The 16,628-nt window shown below is 44.7% G+C and overlaps 1 protein-coding gene and 1 long non-coding RNA gene across 6 annotated transcripts in view; both read right to left on the reverse strand.

Moving 5' to 3' along the window:
* Window positions 1-16,628, reverse strand: part of MFHAS1 (multifunctional ROCO family signaling regulator 1) — a 100,967-nt gene that overhangs the window by 66,511 nt on the left and 17,828 nt on the right. The window lies entirely within an intron of this gene.
* On the reverse strand, window positions 1,049-3,676 carry LOC131506488 (uncharacterized). Its single transcript, XR_009258970.1, has 2 exons — window positions 1,668-3,676; window positions 1,049-1,183 (listed from the first exon to the last, which is right to left on the reverse strand). It is a non-coding gene; the product is annotated as an uncharacterized LOC131506488 (long non-coding RNA).

Genomic DNA, 16,628 nt, shown 5'->3' on the forward strand with positions numbered 1-16,628 from the left:
ATCTGAAGCTGTGCTGACAGCTCAGAGCCAGACACGGGCTCGAACTCACGAATCGCGAGATCATGACCAGAGCCAAAGTCAGACGCTCAACAGACTGAGCCACGCGGGCGCCCCGCCAATGGCTACTTTTGTGCTACAGCATCTGGGTTTGGGTAGCTGTGCCAGACTGTACGGCCCACAAGGCCCAGATTTCCCAGAGAGAGAAGAGACGTGTAAGGAGAGGCATGTCCCTAGCGGCCTGGGACACTGGGATGAGAAAACCCGTCCGGCAAAGGGGACTGAGCAGAGCATCCGGTGAGGCAAGACAGCTGGGTGCATGATGTTCCTCAAAGCAGCAAAGAAACAGGAGGCCAGGGGAAGGCAGTGGCCCCAGAAAGATGGTGGGGACAACAGTGGGGTCCGGTGGGAGGAGGACTGGGCCACTGACCACACAGTCACCACTGAAGACCAAGACAAGAGCAACTCTGGACGAAGTCTGACTGAAAGAGCTTCGAGAAAGAACGAGAAGCAAAGAAGTCAATACAGAGGATGAACAACGTTTCTGAGGAACTTCACTCTAAACAGGGGGGGAGACGGCAGCAAGAGAAGACCATCAGGGAAAAACCAGGCTTCGGTTGTTTGTTTTAAGGAAGGAGATGTTACGGGCTAATGACACGCTGCCAGGAACACACAGGTGGGGGGGGAGGGAGTGAACCACGAGAGCGCGGGGAGCACTCACCGTAAGAACTCAGCGCTTCGGAAGAGACAGGAGTACAAGTGGCTAGGACGGGGGTGGCTCGTCCACGGGACAGGCAAGGCGAAGACACCATATGGGCACGGATACAAGTATGCTGGCAAATGTGGTGTCAGGACAATGGGGACGTTCTCGTCCTACTCCTTGTTTCTCAGTAAAATCAGAAACGAAGACGTTAGCTGACAGGGCGACAAAGGTCGCTGAACACTAACAGAGACGAGAAAGTAAGAAATGTCAGGCCGCCGGAGTGTAAGAAGGTAAACGAGGGCAGTGTAGCAGGACATTCTCGGGGGACACTTGAGCGACATGATGTCGTACATCTAAGGGGAAACCATGCAGCGTGGTTGTCCGTCTTCAGCTACGTTCAAACACTTCACACTAGAAGGATCATGTGGCAGGGAAGCGGGGCTGAGCCAACGGAGGTGAACATGTGCTGATGGTCCACGCAGTCTAAGTGGGGTGAGGAAGAGAAAGACAGGGTACAGGTGGTAAGGTCCACACCCTCTGGAAGTCCCAGGGGGATCAAAGAATTTTTAGTGGATTCTGTAAATAATTAACCAAATGTACCCCATCAATTTAGGTCTTCAAATAGTGCGATTTAAAAAACCCAAAGTAGTGGGGCGCCTGGGTGGCTCAGTCGGTTGAGCCTCTGACTTCGGCTCAGGTCATGATCTCGCGGTTTGTAAGTTCGAGCCCCACATCGGGCTCTGTGCTGACAGCTCGGAGCCTGGAGCCTGCTTCAGATTCTGTGTCTCCCTCTCTCTCTGCCCCTCCCTTGCTTATGCTCTCTCTCTGCCTCAAAAATAAATACAACATTAAAAAAAATTTTTTTTAAACCCAAAGTAGAGACTTGTCTAGAATTCAAGAAAATCAAGGGGATTTTCTAGGAAAATAAAAATAAAAACTTAGGAAGCAGTCACCCCAAAGCACCTACCAATCAGTAATTTCCTCCTGTCCGGGGACAGGACTCCATGAAGGTACAATATCACTCGCTTTACTTCTTTTCTGTGCAACCACGAGTGATAAGACAGGTGAGCCAAGCCAAGTGGGAGGAAGGAAGCAGGCTCTGGGGAGGAAGCAGATTAGGCACGCATGGGAGAAAAAGAAGAATCTGGAGGAGGAAGAGAGTAAGATGGGGTGAGAAAGAAGGAGGGGAGGAGACAGTAATGGTTCAAATCACTCTAAACAAAAAGAGTGAAATAAGTGCTGTCTTCTGCACACAGTGGTGGCAACAGCAGGAAACTCAACGTCCACAAGCCATAGACCAGCAATCACCAACACCAGGGCTCCAAATTCCTCAAACACCACTTGCCCTTTCTTCCAACACACACACTGTCATTTAAAAAAGTCATTTTTATTAGGGGTGCCTCGGTGGCTCAGTCGGTTAAGCGTCCTATTCCTAATGTCGGCTCAGGCCACGACCTCACGGTTCGGGAGTTCGAGTCCCGCATCAGGCTCCCTGCTGACGATGCAGACCCCGCTTGGGATTCTCTCTCTCCCTTTCTCTCTGTTCCTCCCCCCGCTTGTATTCTCTCACTCTCTCTCAAAATAAATAAATTTAAAAAAATAATTTTTATTAAAGACAGCCCGTTAGCTTCCTAAGGCTGCCATATAAAATACCACAAACTGGGTGGCTTAAACACCACAAATGGATTGCCTCAGAGTTCTGGGGACTGGAAGTCGAGATCTAGGTGCAGGTAGGGTGGTCACAACCCTGAGGGCCATGACAGAGAATCTGACCCAGGCCTCCCCGAGCTTCTGTGGTTGCTGGCAATCCTTGGTCTGCCTTGGCTTCTCCTGCGACTCCCCGATCTCTGCCTTCATCTCCACGTGGCGTTCTCCCCGGGTGATGACTGTCTTGTCCAAATTCCCCCTTTTCATCAGGACACTAGTCATACTGGACAAAGACCCACCATAATGTTCCCATTTTGACTTGTTTCCCTCTGCGACGACCCTCTCTCAAAATAAGGTCCCATTCTGAGGTACTGGGGGTTAACGCCAACATATCTTGGGGAGAAGGGGCACAACTTAAGCCATAACAGACAGCCAGGCTTGTCTTAGTTTAGTCTCTTAAATTAGAAGGCAGGGAACCTAAGGGCAGATACCTGCTTTCAAAGAACTCTGACTGCCTCAAAAGATGGAGGGATTTGACAGACAAAGTACATATTTTACAACTTTGGTGGGGACTGATGTTAAATGTGGTACAAAACACAGTTTTGTTAAATTTCTTGTCAGTGTATGACTGCATTAGGAAGAATCTCAAAGCAGATGCAGTAGTTTTGGAATTAGATTTTCTGCAGCTTAGCGTTTCCAATGTGCAGGATTATAAGTATTTCCAGAGAAAGGAAGAAAGGGAGAAGAAAAAAAGGGAAAAAATGACATATTGCCCCACGTACACACTGCTGCCACAACCCAGAAAAGTAATTCCTAACATAATATGTATTTTTTTTTATCATAAACTGAAGATTTTCCTAAATTTGGGGTGATCTCAAATGTAAACTAAGCATAATTTGTACCCCAAGACCCTTTTCAAAAAGAAGCTTTTGTGACAGAGGGAGGGCATGATTATAAAGGGGCAGCAGGGGAAGTTTACTAGAGCATAATAGAATTTTTCTGTATTCTGATTGTGGTGGTGATTATACAAATCTATAAGTTCATGGAACTGTATTCCTAGAAGGGTCAATTTCACTGTATGATAATTTTACAAAGAATAAAAAAGAATATTAGCAGTAACTTAGTGTCTATTTTTCAACAATGTTTAAGGGACACCTGGTATTAATCTCATTTTCCAGGTAAGGAAAATGGCAGCTTGGAATTAAATAATTTGCCCAGGATTGTAACACCTTACAAGGAGGCTGTAGGATTTGAAACCACATTTGGCTGACTCCAAAGCCTGTCCTCTCTTCTACTGTTCCCCAATACCACAAAAAAAAAACAAAAAAAAACAAAAAAAAACAAAAAAAAAAACCCACTGAAGTACCTCGTTTGGGTTTGCCTACTCCTTCTCCAAGCTGCAAATCCTTGATCAAAAGCAAAGGCTATTTTCAGAGGAACACACACACACAGACCTGAGACTCCATAAAGAGAGTGCAGAACAAAGCATGGAAACCCATCCCACTTACAAAACATCGTTTGGTGGGTACACTCCCTTCTGGGGCAGATGTCCAAAAACAACAGCCTATGTGCTATGTGTCAACAACCTCATCTCTGTTTAGGACAACTCCATTCCACATGAAAAGAATAACCACCTGCCCTCTCAGTCCCCTTGAGTCCCCCTAATAATACTTGATTATTAGAAGGAGAAGAAAGTATACCATAATTAGGGAACACAAAGCATACGTTCTGCTCCTTCTTTTCCATTTTGCTTGGACGGGTCTCCACTTAGAAACCTAAGAAAACAGGGCATTAAGCTTACCAGACTGGACACACTGCTATATCGAATTCTCTAGAATATGTCTTTAGGCGTTTCCCAGGGTTGTTCTTGAATGCTGAGTGTGGCCCCTGTCGCCACCTTAGTCAACAATGAAGTTTAGTCTTAGGATGAAGTGACAGCCACTTGCCCAACATCTGCACTCCAAACGAAAGACCACAAAGACACCCAGAAACACGCCTCCTTAAGCACTCATTATCTGAGGTGAGACGATGACTCCATACATTCAACCAAGAACTAAAGAGTCAGGATGAGGTATTCCACTAAGTAATGGCAAACCTTACCGACTCCTCTTGAGAAAGGTGAAGAGAGGCTTGCTCTTGGCAGAATTCTCTAATTTTCACACAGACTGAATGGTTGGCCTTGTTTCCATTTTTTCTTCAGGTTCATATATATATATATATATGTGTGTGTGTGTGTGTGTGTGTGTATGTGTGTACATATACAAATCTACAAGCCCTTATTTCTTCAGTAAGGAAACCCAAATACCTTCTTCTGCTTACTACAATGGAGACATGGACGACCAAGAGCTGTATTTCAGTCTCTTATCTGTGATTATGACAAAGTCTACACTTGTCTTTTAATTTCATCACCTAAATTCCTTTGGGCAGGAGCAACAAATTCATCTTTATAGCCATCCCTTACTAATTCCAAGCAAAAGGACCTGAAAGCGGTAGAGATACATAAAGCATCTACTGAACTGAATTGAAGCACGAGATAAAATAAAATGCATAACTCAGAACGAAAAATTGAGGCTCCTTGTCTTAGAAAACCCTTGGAATATAACCACTGCACGTAGCCTTGAACTGTAACCATTGTCACAAGTCTTTCCAGTGTACCAGAAAGCAAACAAAATGTCTTCTTTAGTTGAACCATATGAAATTGCTGCTTTTGAAGGTCAAAAATTACTAGATATCAACAATTTCCTGTGGTTCGACTTAATATAATTAATCCCACAAGTGAAGGTGGAAAATCTGGATATATCTTCAGTAACACATTTCACTTACCAAAACATTCACGTACAAAGGATGTGATCACGAGGCATATACCATGTTCACGTGAAAAACAAAAGGTGTGTTTCTGGGTATCTAAGGAGATCATTTTAATCAGAACTTATTTTTTTAATTAGTTTTAATGATGTATAATTTACATACAATAAAACTCATTAATTTTAAGTGTAGAATTTAATGGTTTTTGGCAAATGTATCCATTTTTGTTATCTCCACCACAATCATGGTGTGGAATATTTCTATCACCCAAAAAAGGTCCCTGGGAGCACATCCCCTCCCCCACCACTAGCTCTCTGTCACTGCAGCCTTCTGCCTTTTCTACCGTTTCCTACAAATGGACTCGTACAGTATATACTCTTTTGTGTTTGGCTCCCTTCACTTAGCACAATGGCTTTGAGATTCACCTAGATTGTTTTATTAGTAGTTCATTTCTTTTTATTGCTAAGTAATACCCCAGAATTTGTTTACTCGTTCACCAAACAAGCTGTTTCCAGTATCTGACCATAATGAAAAAAAGCTGTTATGACCATTTGCACGTAAATCTTTCTTTAAATAAAGATTTTCATTTCCCTTGAGTGAATACTCAGTTATGAAGTTGCTGCGTTATGTGGTAAATGGATGTTTAGCTTTTTAAGACACAGCCACAGTTTCATACAGTGATTATGCCATTTTGCCTTCCCATCAGCCACAGGGGAGGCCCTGAGCTGTTACACATGCTTACCAACACTTGGTATAGTCAGTCTTTTTAATATTAGCCATTCCAGGGGGTAGGTAGCAGTATTTCCCAGTGGTTTGAATTCTCCTTTCCCTAATGATTAATGATATTGCTATCTCTTAATATGCATATTTGCCATTCATACATCCTATTTTGGAGAGTGTCTATTCAAATCTATTGCCCAGTTTGTTTGTTTTTTTTAATTTTAGCGAAAGAGCATGAGCGAGGGAGAGAGGCAGAGGGAGAGAGAGAGAATCTTAAGCCGGCTCTGTGCCCAGCATGGAGCCTGACACCGGGTTCGTTCCCAACACTCTGGGATCATGACCTAAGCCAAAATCAAGAATTGGATGCTCAACCTGACCAAGCCACCCAGGTGCCCTTACCCAGTTTTTAATTGGATTTTATTACTAGCATTGGGTTGTAAGAGGCTTTTCTTTTTGTATCAGATATATGTTTTGCAAATGTCTTCTCCTGAACTATGGATCGCCTGTTCATTTTCTTACTAGTTCTTCTGAAGACCTAAAGTTTTTCATTTTAAGTCCGATACATCAAATTTTTTCTTATATAGTTTTTGTGCTAAAAATCAAACCAAACCAAACCAAAGAAAACCTTTGCCTATTCAAAGGTTACAAAGAGTTTCTCCTATGTTTTCCTCAGAAGATTTTACAGTTTTAGCCCTTACATTTAGATTTATGATTTATTCAAGTTGATTTGTGTATACGGTGTGAGGTATGGGTCAAGGTTCATCTTTATGAATATAAAATTATCTCAGCACCATCTGTTGAATATATTATCTTTCCCTCCTGAATTACTTTTGTACTTTTGTCAAGCAAACATCAATTAACCATATATATCAGTCTACTGTGTTCCAGTGCTTTGTCCATCCCTACACTGATACCATACTGTCTTGATTATATACTGTCCTGATTACCTTGATAACAGGTAGTAAAAATCCTTCAATTTAAATTTTTTTTTTTTTTCTCAACGTTTTTTTTTATTTATTTTTGGGACAGAGAGAGACAGAGCATGAACGGGGGAGGGGCAGAGAGAGAGGGAGACACAGAATCGGAAACAGGCTCCAGGCTCCGAGCCATCGGCCCAGAGCCTGACGCGGGGCTCGAACTCACGGACTACGAGATCGTGACCTGGCTGAAGTCGGACGCTTAACCGACTGCGCCACCCAGGCGCCCCAAAATCCTTCAATTTAGAATGCCTATTTGTCAATAATTTAAAAACTTGTGAATGATTCCCCATGGGATAGTTCACTCCCAATGGACCTATCATAAGACCTCTAGCTGATGCTATTGCCTTCTGCATCACCACCACCCCTGTGTTTGTTTTGTTTTGTTTTGTTTTGAACTAACAGTGGCTCCTTCCATTTGTAGCAGTGAGGCGTCACAGCCTTTCATCTCCTCCCTGCTTAGATGGGGCATAAAGAATTCCTACCCAGTTGACCTTACCGAGATCGGGCTCTCACCTATACTGTTACCACTAACACCTCCTGGACAATGGTCTCTACTCCTTAGATTGTTCCAGACCACCTTACCAAAAAGTACCTAACCTCTCTTTGGATCATCTGATTCCTATACCTTTGGCTTGTCTCAGAGACTAATTTCCCTGAGTGCTGGTCCTAAATCCAGACTGTGACCTGGTTCACTCTCAATTTGGACTTTACCCCTACCCAGCCAGAAGCGCAGAAGAATAAACCAATGAACAAAGTACTTCCACTTGTATTCCCAACAGGCCTGCTGCTAATGGCCCTGAGGGCTGTCCACTGCCCAACTCCAGGAGCACGTTTTCCACTGACACCATGCAACTGTGTAACAAAATGGCCCTGACCCCACTTCTCCACCTCTGCTCCCCATCCCCACTCACACGTTGGTAGATACGATGTCTTCATATTAACAATTGCTAAGTAAAAATATATTTAATGTTCCTCAGGCCGAACGCATACCCTAAATACTCTCATGATAACTTTGATGTGTTTCGGGCAGGTCAAAGTACAGAAGAGTTCAAATAACTGGTTTCGTAAATCATTTTCAAATTTATTTTTCTTAAAATACTCAAACATATTTATATCATCTTATAAGAATCACAATATGCATGAAATTAGCTATTCCCTTCCTGTAATTTGCACCAGTTCTCTACTAGATGGTTTTGAAATTTATTTTGTCTATGACATAAAATGAATTTTCCTGGCTACATCCCAGGATAAAAGCCTTAGGACCTGGAGTCACTTGACAGTCATTTTCCCTTTAAATTCACCCATGGGCTCTAGCTTTTAAAAAAGAAAGACAGTCAGAAAGACAGACAGAATGAAGGAAAAAAGGAAAAGAAGTAGGAAGTGAGATATAAAGTTATGTAACAGGGGCACCTGGGTGGCTCAGTCCGTTAAGCAACCAACTTCCGCTCCGGTCATGATCTCACAGTTTGGGAGTTCGAGACCCCTCATCGAGCTCTCTGCTGTCAGCACAGAACCTGCTTCAGATCCACTCTGTCCCGCTCTCTCTCTGCCCCTTCCCCATGCGTGCACATACACTCTCTCTCTCAAAAATAAACAGTAGAAATATATAAATTAAAAAAATAATAAATAAATAAAGTTATATACATAGCACTGACATTTTCTCATCCCAAAGATTACTTGAGATTTCCTTTGGCTTATGGATGAATCACAGTTTAGCTACTAAAAAAAAAAAAAAAATCACAGTTTAGCTACTAGTCTCCAAACTAATCAATTACGGGTCCACCAAGGTTTAAAATAAAAAAAGTTTCACCCTCCAAATGAGAAAATTAGGAAAACTGTTTCCTCATAAAAACCTATCTCCACTTAGTTTAAGAAACAAATTCAAAGGGCAAAAACTGGTAACTCCTGGATACAATGGTTAACAAAGGGGAAGGGAGGTGGAGAGGGAGATTAGGAGTTATCCTAACTCACCAGACGCAGCCCAGAAAGTCCTATAGGAGGGGAGTCACGCTGAAAAGCAGGACATGACACATGACATTCACTCCTCTCTGGATGACTTCTCTTCATTTCAGAAAGTGGCTGAGGAGTACAGTTTTATATCATTCACTGTCCACTCTTAGGCTACTCAAGGCGAGTGGCCTACAACTTCTACAAAGTTGCTAGTATTGTAAAAACTGAGTTACCGATATTAAGCCATTCAGCCCCTTGGCCCCACTACTTTGTGTTCCCAAATGTGACATTCAGGATCTCAGAAGAATTTAATTCAGGAGCTCAGAAGAATGGACTCAGAAGCCTGGTCCACATAAAACAGTGCCCTATGATTTCACTGGGGAAGACAGAACAATCAGGACAGGGATTATTCCTGCTACAGAACGGGGGTCCTCCTTCCACACCACTGCTCGCTCTCGCAGGCACACAGGAGCACCAAACCGTCCAGTCTCAAAAGGGGGTGATGACAAGGATGTTCAAATGCTGGGGCTCTCCGGACTCGGCCGGGCAATTTCAGGAAGGCTTAGCCACTGAGTCCCCACCTCTATACCTACACTTCCCTTGCCACTTCACCTGCCCCAAGTGTTCTCCCTAACTGACCACTGTTTTTGCAGAAGATACAACTCTGGCGTTTAAACAGGGACTTACGAGAGGAATCGATGTACAGTTACCGAGTAAGATTGACTCTCAAGAGCCGGTAAGACGGATCAGTGATACAAAGGGGCCACTAATCCTCCTCTTTCTCCAATCTCCTACACGGTCTCGTCGCACACACCGACTGCTTCCTGTATCTTCTGCAGAAGACAGAACTGCATAAATTTGATGGAAAATGTTCATGTTACTACTTGGACCTCTCTGGCCTTGTGAACTATCCCACTAGGCAACTGCCTCGAAGAATCCTAAAATAAAATCATGATATGATATTGGATATGAGTTTCCTTGCATCATTAGCCTTCTGAAGTGAATGGGGAGGTAGAGACCCGACACAAGACCCTTTTTAAAGTATAATCCCATCATTTGCAAACAACCAAAAATTTAGAAGGTGACACCAAGCCCAAAGAGAGAGAGGTGACTTGGTATGACCTATTTTTAGCATCCGGTTCAGCTACACATAACACAGTCACACTATTTCCCATATTGCTAACATGCACTAATATAACAGAGAAGGGGAAACAACACAGGACTTCAGATCGAAGGAAACGAGGTAATAAAGCAGATGAATTGAGCTCTTGAAGCCTGTGATAGCAGAGAATGCAATTAAACAAAGACTATGGTTCTATTAAAATCACAATGGTTAAGGGGCGCCTGGGTGGCGCAGTCGGTTAAGCGTCCGACTTCAGCCAGGTCACGATCTCGCGGTCCGTGAGTTCGAGCCCCGCGTCAGGCTCTGGGCTGATGGCTCGGAGCCTGGAGCCTGTTTCCGATTCTGTGTCTCCCTCTCTCTCTGCCCCTCCCCCGTTCATGCTCTGTCTCTCTCTGTCCCAAAAATAAATTAAAAAACGTTGAAAAAAAAAATCACAATGGTTAATAGTGCAGGTAGACACCTAAACTCTTCACCGTATAAACTTTCTGTTACATTTTTGCGGCACAGGTGGGGCACCTGCGTGGCTCAATCGGTTGGGCATCCAACTTTGGCTCAGGTCATAAGCTCATGGTTCCTGAGTTTGAGCCCTGAAGCGGGCTCTCCGATCTCAGCGCAGAGCCCTTTTAGTATCCTCTGTCTCCCTTCCTCTGTGCCCCTCCCTCACCTCCCCCCTCCCCCCGCCCACTGTCCCCTGTATACACACATGCTCTTTCTCTCTCTCAAAAATAAACATTAAAAAAAAACCAACAGAAAAAAACCCACATTTTTATGGCACAAATTAAAAATTAATCTCACGCTGCTGAAGGTATGCCTTTAGCTGTTCCTAAGAGAGCAAAAAAAAAAAAAAAAAAAAAAAAACCAAGCAAAAACGAAAACAACAAAAAACACAGAGGTTCCTAAAATGGCATAAAAATAAAAGGAGGTCTATATGTACTTTACACATATCACATAGAAAAAAAATTTAAGTAACTAATGTCTCTCCTCTTTTATTACTGATTTAACCCCAGGATTTTATTTTTTAAATTTTTTAAAAAGTTTATTGACTTAGAGTGCATACAAGCACGTGTATAAGTGCGGGAGGGGCGGAGAAAGAGGGAGAGAGAGAGAACCCCAGGCAGGCTCCACACTGTCAGTAGAGAGCCCAATGTGGGGCCTGAACTCACAAACCATGGGATCAAGACCTGAAGTGAAATCACATGCTTAACCGACTGAGCCACCCAGGCACCCCTAACCCCAGGATTTTAAAAGCCATGCAAACAATTATTACATGAGAATGAGCTAATAGTAATTCAAAAATTATGAGTTACTGTACTTTTTTAGTTAATAGGTTTAAAGGCCAGGGCTCTGATGATCTCTCTAGAAGAAAAAAGACCGTTTGCAACTTCCTGTATTCCCAACACGCCTCTCTCACCACTAAGTGGATTTCTCCATGACCCACTCAGCTGGACTCTCTTTCTCCTCGGAACTCCCATGGCTCTTTGTCTAGATTCGCTTTAGATCTATTGCCGTTGGACATAAGCCTCATCTCCCTTTCCAGACCACGGTCCTAAAGGACGTCTCTTAGGACATCCTGCTGGATTTTCCGGGTGCCCTTACATTGCTGGAAGGACACCGTGAATTTCTGCTGAGTGAATACAGGATTCAGCGAACGAACAAATATCCTGACAAACGTCTCCCTACGTGTCATCTCATCTCTATATTGCACGAGCGCTGGGTTGTATCTTTTAGTTAACAACGTAGACAAATAGAGCTCCATCATTTCTCTGGCAAGGATTTGTTTTTTTAACTTAGTATAAGCTAAAACCATAATTAACCACTGGGAAGACCGGCCCCAACATTTTTCAACTGACCATGAAATGGAACTGACTGATACATCGGAACCAGCCCTCCGTAGATGTGAACTTCAAGGGGTGACCAGAGGCCTTGGGCTTTGCCTCAATGCGGAGCCGCTCCCAACCATTCAGATGTTTGCTTCGGATCGTCCCCACAAGTGATCTTCTTAGGGGAGAGGAGACAGCTCCCCAACCCTCAATGAAATACACGGGTAGGCCCTTTCTAAATAATTCCAGGTGGGCTAGGCATGACACCTGTGTCTGGGAGGCTCCGCCCTCATGAAGTAGAGAGCCACTTTCGCTCCAGAAAGAGGTGATAAATGACTAAAATAAACAATGTTACAACTGGCTTCCACTTTTAGTCATCATTACTTCATGAGTGAAACTTAAACAGTACCTTGGATACCTTCTCAGTTCCTAAAGAAATCTTTGCTGGGAGGGAGGAGGAGAGGGGGAAGGGGAGAAAAAGCACAGTCTAACTAACTCTCTGCTGTATTTCATGGTTTTTCATCCTCTCTAATGGCATCTAGAGTCGAGAGAAAATTAGTGGGAGAACAGACCATGGGCGTGTTCTTAATAATTTATTCCCTTTTATTGTATTTATTATTAGGTTAAAAAGCAGTTAAGGCCCAACCTGCTTTACACAGAGCATTAAGATCTTGGTGGCGCCCAGTGCCCTGACGAATTTAAAAGAGGGCACAGAGAGGGGTGCCTGGGTGGCTCGGTTGGTTAAGCATCTGACTCTTGATTTCGGGTCAGGTCACAGTCTCCCAGTTTGTGGGTTCGAGCCCCGCGTGGGGCTCTGCACAGACAGTGCGGACTCTGCTCGGGATTCTCTCTCTGCCCCTCCCATGTGCGCTCACTCGCTCGCTCTCTTTCTCTCTCTCTCTCAAAATAAAAAATATACCATATTTTCTTTATTAAAAAAATAAAAACTGAATAAAAGAGGGCACGGCGAGGAGGAAGAAGGGGGCAAGAAGAGAGCCACGTTAGAAGTGCAGCGAACCCAGCAGGGGTGTGCCTGCTCTGGGCTCTGCCATTAGCCCGACCCGCAGCTGTCAACACCGGGGCCTTCTCCTCCCACTCTCCCCAAACCCCACCCTACTGCAGACCTATTCGAAAAAGAGTAAACAAAGCACCGACAAAAGCAGTAACAGAAGAGGGTGGCAAAAGACAATCATCCCGGACCAAACAGATCTTGGTAATATGTTTGCTTTGACCTCTTCTTTGACAAGCGCCACCACTAAAAATAAGCTAGAACAAAAGGTGATTCGTTATGCACGGCCATCAAGAACCCTGGGGCACGCTGCATACATAATTCATGATGCGAAGCAAGCTGCCATCAGCCCCATTTATCCTTTCAATATTTTAAGGTGGCAAAAGGTTCCCAGACATTTATAAAGTCTCTTATTCCTACACAACCCGTCCAAGTTCAAGAACTAATGGAGAACTTTAGTCTTCTGCAAATGACATTACTCATGATCCAAAGACCATAAATCTTCTAGGATTTGCTCGGTATCCATCACAGGAGGGTGGCTAAACAACCCTAATAAACCAATTCAGTAAGCAAGCAACACGTAACAGTCCTGTTGAAATTAATCTTATCAAATCACTTCTGCTTTCTGTTTTAAGAACAAATGCCCCAGTGTGGTTCAAATTTATTCCATCCCATTCATCCAAATCATGGAGATATGCTTTCCACCTCACACACAGGGAACAGAAGCCCAGGAAGGTATCTCAAGATCTCAGGGCCAGGCAGAGAGGCCCAAGACCTCCTCATTAACATCCTGGACTGTTCCCTTCCTTCCCAAGGGCCTACATCACTTCCTGTTATTAGATTTACCTCAGAGTGCCCCCCCCCCCAACTCCTTTCTTACTCCATTCAAGCCCATCTTCCATGCTGCCCTGAGTGGTTACAAAAGGTGAACCTGACACACCCCTGTTTAGCCCTTGAATATTTCCCTCTCCCCCCAGGGAGGGGAAAAACCATCAAATCAAATAAAAATAGCTTTATATTGAGCTGCCCATAATTCTGTCACGAATTTTAGCTAATCGGGTATACAGGGTAAAAGATATTTACATGGCAGGCACCTGGGTGGCTCAGGCAGTTAAGCATCTGACTTCGGCTCAGGTCATGATCTCACGGTTTGTGAGTCAGAGTCCCAATTGGGTGAGCTTGAGCCCTGCTTCCAGCAAGCCCTGCTTGTCCCCCCTCCCCTCTGCCCCTCACTCACTTGCGCCCTGTCTCTCCCTCTAAAAAAAATAAAATAAAAAAGATTAAAAAAATATTTACATGTCATGTGCACTATTAAGTAAAAGAGCAGACTCCAGTCCAGTCATTTGTCTGACCTTCTTCCCCCCCACCCCTACTCTATGACACTCCAGTGGCCTTGGTGGTTGTCGGAAAGTCCCCTAGCACCACCTCTGCCCTGCTGGAGACCTGTCCTCACACATCCAGCCCTGCCCACCTGGCTCCAGGGAGCTCCCCCACCTCAGCCCTCCTCTGGCTCCTGGGGCCTGTTCGTCATATGTATACTGCTTGTCTGCTTTGCCCAGACTGCAGATGCCTGGGATCAGGGCCTCCATCACCTCTGACTCCCCATCACCTGCCCAACGCCGCATCATTACAGAGCATCAGGTGACGTTCATCGTCCAGCACTATGGAATTGAATACTCATGCGTTTTGCACGTTATTCCATTGGTCATTCAACCAACCACCCATTTTTGGCAGGTGGAAAGCTAGCATTTTCCTGAAAGGCAGTACAGGGTGGTGACAAATGGCATATTTTCTGGAGGAGGAGAGCCTGGGCCCTGGCACATACTGTGTACGTCTGGCGAAGTCACTCGGCTGCCCTACGCCTGGGTGCTCCTCACCGTGAACGGGGATCATGGGCTAACATTTATCAAGCACTGACTGTCTGGCAAAACTACCCTGGATACTTGGCGTCCACGGATCCATTCAACCCTCACAACATCTAAGGAGGCTGTGAGAGAAGGAACAAATGCTAAGGGAAGGTGAGGATGATTTCTCCTCGTGTACCCACGAAGAAACTGAGGCTCAGGGCAGCTCCCCGGGGGTGCGGGCTTCTTTACTCCCTAATCTGCTGGCTTTGAAAGATTAAAGATGCAAGGCCTCTCTCTCTGATGCTGCCGTGGCATAATGCAAGAAAGCTGCCTGGCAGGATTCATCTCTAGCTATAGCTAATGGGACACTTGTCCTATGTCACCCTCCACAGGATGCTATGTAGGCTCCTTGGGGTGAAGATCTGTCCCGTTACAGAAACGAGCTAAGGGTGGTGGGGGGAGGAGACAGAGGTGGGAGGCTATTCGTACTTTAAGTAGCGCACACCCAGATTCCAAGCATTGTATTATCCGGGTGACGCGTCTGTCTGCATCCTTGGGAGGCGACAGAGCGTGTGTTTACGCGTGGATGTGAACAAAGCCACCGACGTGCACCAGATTCTTTGAAAGCAAATATTTGTCTACAACTGAAGAACCAGGATGCTTTTCTAACAAAGAACAATGTGCCCCATTCTAATTCCTGATTCTTCCTCCTGGTCTACAGCGGGCTCTGCGTTCAAGGGAAATCCCCCCATGAATGAATGTGTCTCAGATCACAAAGGACACAATAAATCAGGAGATTCGCAGACTGCGCATAGGGACGGCCTGCACGGGGCGGGGGGGGGGGGTATACCTGGGGCCAGGTACATGGCAGCCTAGCAGGTCCGGAAACAGTCACCCGGTTGTTGTTTTGGTTTTTGTTTACTTGTCTCGGCGAGAGACTTTTAACAGCCCTGGTAATCAACAAGACGCAGTCACCCCTGCCATTGGGGTAAGCTTTAAATGCTGCACCATTGTCACACAGACAAGGCTTGGAAACATGAACAGTTTTCAAAAAGTAGCTGAGAGACTAACACAGATCCGATCAACTGTCTGCCTGCAGTAAAGCCTAGTCCGACAGCCTCCAAGGCAAATTCCTACAAGGACCAAACAGAAAATAAGTGAATTTTCCTTTTCTCTGTACCAAAGGAAAAAAAAAAAAGGTGGAAACAATGTAGTAATCAGGGAGAATGCACATTATATTACATGGTAACCAGAGGGCACGCATATGTTTTTCTTGGGGAAGGGAAAAGGCATACGTAGTCACAGAGGCTTTAATAAAAGAAATAAACTCAAAAGAACACCTGCCCCTATCTAGAGAGACTTGGGCCACTCATCAGCCATCTGGGGGTGAGCAATCTTAGCGACAGGGACAGATGCATCCTAAGGGGGCTTTGCATCCCATTTTTGTGTTACTGTGCCCTGGGCACAGAATGGCCCAGCTCTCAGCAGACCGCTGAGCTGTTTGGGCATTACAGTGGTCTTCTGGAAAATTCGTATCTCTCTTTTCCATTCTTCCCCATGCAATTCACGAGCAACAAGCCCACAGCAATGCCAGGCCAATGTGCAGCCAAGGTAAGTCAAGAGCATCCCAGCAAATACATATTTTTTAACAAGATGCTCAGAAAAATGTGGTAAGCATACTTTTCTCCACACTGTCTGCATGGATTGGGACAGTTAGTATGAGATGGAGAATTTTAAAGACCAAACCCTTCAATGAGCCCTGTTAAAAATTTTCTGTCTCAATGAGCCCTGTTAAAATTTTTCTGAAAATGATTGCCAGTTTTGTTAGCTTGAAGCAAAACACACAACTAAGTATCTTTTTTTTTTTTTTTTTTTTTTTTTTTTTTTTATTTATTTATTTTTGGGACAGAGAGAGACAGAGCATGAACGGGGGAGGGGCAGAGAGAGAGGGAGACACAGAATCGGAAACAGGCTCCAGGCTCCGAGCCATCAGCCCAGAGCCTGACGCGGGGCTCGAACTCACGGAC

This window comes from Neofelis nebulosa, chromosome 3 (assembly GCF_028018385.1).
Source record: "Neofelis nebulosa isolate mNeoNeb1 chromosome 3, mNeoNeb1.pri, whole genome shotgun sequence".
NCBI classification, from domain to species: domain Eukaryota; kingdom Metazoa; phylum Chordata; class Mammalia; order Carnivora; family Felidae; genus Neofelis; species Neofelis nebulosa.